The sequence below is a fragment of the Tamandua tetradactyla genome, chromosome 7 (assembly GCF_023851605.1).
Source record: "Tamandua tetradactyla isolate mTamTet1 chromosome 7, mTamTet1.pri, whole genome shotgun sequence".
NCBI lineage: Eukaryota > Metazoa > Chordata > Mammalia > Pilosa > Myrmecophagidae > Tamandua > Tamandua tetradactyla.
The window spans coordinates 84812472-84818865 of NC_135333.1; the positions used below are offsets into that span (position 1 = coordinate 84812472).

The 6394-nt window shown below is 42.3% G+C and overlaps 1 pseudogene; it reads right to left on the minus strand.

Moving 5' to 3' along the window:
• Positions 1-1360: 1360 nt before the first annotated feature.
• On the minus strand, positions 1361-2210 carry LOC143689839 (S-methyl-5'-thioadenosine phosphorylase pseudogene; annotated as a pseudogene).
• Between the last annotated feature and the right edge of the window lie 4184 nt (positions 2211-6394).

Consider the following 6394-nt stretch of genomic DNA (forward strand, 5'->3'; position numbering starts at 1 on the left):
CTGGTTGCCAGAACCAGGAGGGTTGTGAAAGCTGAGTTTACAGGAGCGAATGAGTGCTACAGGGGGATGGGCCTGCTTTTTGCCAGGAACTTGCTTGCTACAGTTTAACTTTTAGACTAACTCAGTATTAAACACCCAGATTTTCTGAGGAAGCTGTTGCAAACACAATCTCTGAGGAAAAAACAGTCACTGATGTGCCTTTTTCTTAATGACATAAGAATGTAGTTCACTTAGTACTACAGTCTCAAATCTTATTTCATTACCAGCAACTGTTTTTTCAAGATCTGGCTTTAAGTCCATTTTTATCTTTTAAACAAATAACATTTTAATTTAATTACAGTCAATGTAGAAAAATGTGAAAATACAGAAAAAACATAAAGAAAATAAAAATTATCCAATATGCTTCCCCCCAATTCAATTACAAAAGATTATATTTGGTTCTTTCTAATCCCTTTGTAGGGTTACATAAAATTTTAAAACAAGCTTGGTACTGTAAAATGCTTACATATCCTTTTTCCACTTCATATTACAAAGCAACCATTTCTTTTGGACATTAAATTGTCTGTGAAAATATGATCTTTTGCTGGCTGTTCCAAAGTCTATTATAGCTAGATCATAATTTACTCCAATTTTTAGACATTCAGATTGTTTTGAATTTCTGCTAATATATCAAACACTATATTGAACATCCTTCTTTGCATATAATTCTCTGTATGCATCTCTGAAAGCCTTTCAGAGATAAATTTTTAGGAGTAACCAATTCAGAGGGTATAAATATCTTTGTAAGCCTCTTGATTTGTTTTACAAACTTCCCCACAGAAAAAGTGCACTAACTTACAGTTACACTCATAAACAGCCCAAGAGTCCCATTTCTTCTCCATATTCATTGGCAATATGAGAAACTGGATGTTATGCCTCCTCACTGTACTACTGCAGATTTCTGTGTGCACAGGAGGGATGGGGGATGATCTAGCACCTTGTCTGTTTTCTAAATTGTAAGATTTTCCCATCTATGTACTGGTCATTTGTTTTTCATCTGGTTTTTGAAGCAGCCCGAATCCTGTAGAAGGAGTTGCTAATAAGTGTAGTTTCTTGTCTTTCTTATCACATGTTCTTTACATGCAGGTAAGGGCATGGATTTTCCATGTTCTTTCAAGTTAAGCAGGAATTCCCAAAGTGACTAGACTTAAAAAGTCTTCTTTTCTCCTGGGCAGCCATGTTATTTATTTATTTATCTATCTATTTATTTATCTACTTTATTTTTGGCATGGGCAGGCTCCAGGAATTAAACCTGGATCTCTGGCATGGTAGGCGAGAATTTTGCCACTAAGCCACCATTGCACCACCCAGTCATGTTATTTTAATGTCTTGGTAATGAAACAGAACACTGGACCACATTCTTCAGGTGTGGAGAGTTTCGGACCATGCCATGGACCCCATCTGCGATATAGTAGGGAGTAAACTTTTGGCTTTTTTGTATTTTCTTTCAGGGTCTTTAAGACCATGTCCACTGAAACCGCTTCCTCATACTCCTTGCAGCAATCATAATCTGTTGCCACATTGATACTTACATAGCAGATTCTTGCTTCCTTAGCAAGAACAACCTCTGGAACTGTGATCATATGGAAAACATCATCCCCCTCAGGTACGGAACATGAAGCTTTCTGCTTGGGAGCTAAAAACGAGGTGACCATTGTCCCCTTGTGACCGTTGTCCCCTTGAGTAACAGCAGAGTCCTCACTTCTTGGCAGTCTCTATGTGGACCATTCCCGTTTCGGGGCAGAACGGCTCAGCCATTGGAATAAGGCACACTCCCCAGGCGCAGGAATGACTTCCCTCATAGAAGGTTCAAGGCCGTGTGGTGGTCCTGTCGATGGACTGATCGATAAGAACAATATCGCTGGGCTGAACCTCCTTCCTCAAGGAGCCATGAGCTGTGGCCATGTGACCTGAGTACAGCCCTCCTTCAAGGCCCAGATGTTCGCCTGGTGGTTGACTTTGGAAGGCACGATGGTGTGCTGCCTCCCATGCCTCGCAAGAAGGACACAATCAATGTTTTTTATCTTCCCCAAAATCAAGGCATCAGATGGCTTGTCAAATAGAGTATCCACTTATTTTTCAGTTGTTCCTTCTAAAATTTCTGGATCATCCAGGCCTGCTCCACCAATTATTCCAGTCTTCAAGGCTATGGTGGCAGCTCCTGAGGCCATATCCACAGGAGGAAAGCCCATTGCCAGGGAGGAGGTGACAGTGGGAGAGTGCAGTGGTGAGGGGGGTGGGGAGGGTGGGGAGGGTGGGGTCTTTAAGGAGGGGGGTGGGTAAGTGTGCTGGGAGGGGGAGGGGTGCGGATCTTTTGTATTTTATTATAGGCACTAGAAGAAGCCAGTTATCAATTTCAATATTTGCTTTAGAAATCTTCTTAGCAGAACCACATGCTTGTTAAGTTCCCTTTCTAGATTCCACATTAATTCAGAGGATGGTCTTTCTAGCTGCTCTGCCACACGTAACTCATATCCTCTTTCATCCAACCTCCAGTGAAAACTTCTTCATTGCCCTTCAAGGTTTGCTAACAGTTCCCTCAAGGCCTGTCAAGTGTCTGCTAATTGAGCTCAGCTGGGTGATTCTCATTTAGAGTATCTCAGGGCACCTGAGTCATCTGACAGCTGGGCTGGTCATCCATGATGACTCACTCACATGGCTAAGGGTTGATGTTGAGTGCTGGCTGAGAGCTCATCTAGGGCCGCCAAGAACATACACACAGCCTCTTTATGTTGCTCCTCTGAGCATGGCATCTAGATTCCTAGAGGGAGCATTCCATTATGTCAGCATTCTAAGAGACCAAGATAAAAATCACAAGGCTCTTTATAACCTAGCCTTGGAAGCCATACAGAATTTCTTCCACGGAATTTTATTGGTTACACAGGGCAGCCAACACTCAATTCCAGAGAGACTATAAAATGGAGAGAATACTAGGAGGTGTGATGAATCAAACACAATGGATAAACAAATTGTGGTTTATTCATACAATGGAATACCATTCAGCAACAAAAAACAATGATCTACTGATACACAGAACATTTGAATTGCACAGATATTATGCAGGGTGAAAAATTTACACACAATAAAATACTTGCTGTATATCAGATATTTCTTGTTGCAAAACTGCTCTCCACAAAATGGCTTAGAATAATAACAACTGTTTTTTGCTCATCATTGTGTGAGATGGCAGTTTGAACTGGAACCAGCTGTGTGTTCCTTTTGCTAGTCTCACCTGGAATCACTGAAGATTAATCATTCTTGACTGGGGTGGTTAGTCTAGGGGTTTTCAGCTGGGATGTTTCTTTCCTGCTTCCTATAATTTCATTTCCCAGTGGACTAGCCCCAGTTTTTATATATGGAGCCACCAAGTGGATAAGGTTTCTGGAGGCCCAGGGTTGGAGGCACACAATTTTGCTTTTGTAGTGTTCGTAAGAATCAAGCTAAGTTTAGCTTTCATACAAGGTGACGCAGGCAGGGAAAGGGGAAGGCCTCTGATGCAAGCTTAGAACTGGTGACAATTCCTTAATGGCCAGGGTCATTAAAATGTAAAACATAATCAAAGGGGGAACCTTTGGCAGGAAGTTCAAATTAGTTAAACTATCCAGATAGGCTGTAACTTCTGGAGTATCCAATCAGCAGAGAAATAGGGAAGGGTCTGGGAGCTATGCACAAGTATAACTGTTTCAGCATTTCATTGTTTGGTGAGCCAGTCACCATTTTTCAGTCAGGCACCCATTCTTGCAAGATCATGAATGAATTCTTTTCTTGTCTACAATTGGATGAGTGTTTATTCTCACCCAGGATCTGAGGCTTCAGAGGGGGATCCCTGGGGAGGATGAAGGGAAGGCACACTCTGCTGATTGAGTGGTCACAGGCTCCACCATGGGGGCCCACCTCCAGCAACCAGGAGGACCCAAGACTGGACGCTTAGATCCACTGATTGTGAAGGAGAAAATGGGGAATCTGCCTCACAGTGACCAGGCAACTCTGTGCATAGACCAAGGTAAGAAAAAGGCTATTAAGTATTACCTTGGTGGTCAGGATGAATTCTGATAACCCTGGCAGTGAGTAAGCAAGTGTGGAGTTCCAATCTGTGGTTCCTTTCCCCAACGAGGGAAGGGGCTAGAGTTGGATGAAGCGTGATGGTACTGAGACAGAGGAACCCAGGCAAGACTCAGAATGGGTAGAGGCAGTCAGCTAGCCAGGGAAAAAAGGAAGGGCACTGTGCTGGTTTGAAAGGATGTACTGTTTCGTGAAAAGAGGGACAAGGCTTTAAGCCTCCTGGAATATTATATAGAAATAGAATAAACCAGGCTGAGGCTCCGAAATCTCAGGAAGTAGGTTTTATTTTCTATGGCCATAGGGCTCAGCCGAGTAGTCTCTGAAAGTCTAAGCCCCAAACAAAAGGCAATCTTAGCTTTTATAGACTGTATTACATGCTAGAGATAAGGTAAGCTTAATATGGCTACTGGCAATGTTAAAGACAAACAATTGGTCAGTTTAAGGAGCAAAGCAGGTTACAGAAGCAGATGAGCTATTAGGGGACGGTCCCCATCCCAGGTGTCTTATCTCACTTGCCTATAGTTTTACCTGGTCCTGAAGGCTAGGAGAGGGGGGTTGTATCCCAGGAATGTGTCTTATCTTGCTTGCCTGCAGTTTTACTCATTCCTGAAGGTCAGGAGAGGGGGTTTTGGGATTTTCCACAGAGAAGGCAGCTGAACCAGAAGAATAAGGTGGGGGTTGGGGGTGGGGAGTGGCCTGCCTGCTTAAAAGCCTGCTTGCTACAGTATGTCCCCTAGAAAAGCCATGTTTTAATCTAAATCCCATTTCATGAAAGCAGAATAATCCCTATTCAATACTGTAAATTTGAAACTCTAATCAGACCATCTCCCTGGATGATGTGATTTAGTCAGGAGTGGTTGTTAAACTGGATCAAGTGACAACATGTCTCCACCCATTTGGGTGGGTCTTGATAAGTTTCTGGAGTCCTATAAAAGAGGAAACATTTTGGAGAATGAGGTGATTCAGACAGAGCAGAGCAGAATGACATAGCCACAAGAAGCAGAGTCCACCAGCCAGTGACCTTTGGAAATGAAGAAAGAAAATGCCTCCTGGGGACCTTCATGAAACAGGAAGCCAGGAGAGGAAGCTAGCAAATGACACTGTGCTCGCCATGTGCCCTTCCAGATGAGAGAGGAACCCTGACCATGTTCACCATGTGCCTTTCCAAATGAGAGAGAAACTCTGACTTTGTTCACCATGTGCCCTTCCACTTGAGAGAGAAACCCTGAACTTCATTGGCCTACTTGAACCAAGGTATCTTTCCCTGGATGCCTTAGATTGGACATTTCTATAGACTTGTTTTAATTGGGACATTTTCTCGGCCTTAGAACTGTAAACTAGCAATGCATTAAATTCCCCTTTTAAAAAGCCATTCCATTTCTGGTATATTGCATTCTAGCAGCTAGCAAACTAGAACAGGTACCTATAAAGTTCCTCCCATGGGGTACATTCCTCTGGATAGCCCATAGGGAGAATTTGGAACATTGGCAGACCAAGGGAAAGAAAAATGTACATTTGGACAAAAGAAAGCATTGTGCCATCTGATGTATTTTGGGCAAAGTATGGGGCAGATAAGGATTGGGTTTGTGTGAGATCTTTAAGGCCTCACTATATAAGGGATAAAATTGCCTCTATCCAAATCTCAAAACTTAAATAAAGCCTTTGAGGGGTCTCAAGGAAAAGACAGCTTAAACTACCTGGTAATTTTTAGTCCTTAAAAGGGACTTGAAGAAGCTACCCAGAGTTACTGATATTCCAGCAATTTTCTAGTTTTGTCTCTTTGGTTCAATAGAATTATGTCAGAGTGGTATGTGACCACTTGATGCAGAGTCTGGGTTTCTCTATTATAAATCCCTTTGCCAAATGCAGGAATTGCAGACATGCTACTAATAAGAGTGAAGCAAATGGATGAATAAAACTATTTGATGTGGGAGCATTTTCCTGTAGGAGTTCAGTCTTGATAAAAGTGTCAGTGCAAGAATTGGGCTTCTAGGAGGGTTATGATATCCTCTGGCAGGACCTGCTAACTATTCTGAGCAACAGTGTTGGCATTATTTGAGGTGGCAGAAAAGATGCCTGCTGTTTTATTTAGGCAAGTAACTGAGCCAAGGAGAGGTTGGATAATTAAAGAGACACATGGGATGCTTGGTTAAACTAAGGATGCATCTTTTCCAGCAAAATCTTTTTGGATATTACATTTTTTTAAGGAATGAACTTAAACAAAACTTCCTCTGCTTACTTGCAAAAGTTGAAGGACAACATAAGGAAATATTCAGGCACAGACCCTGATAGT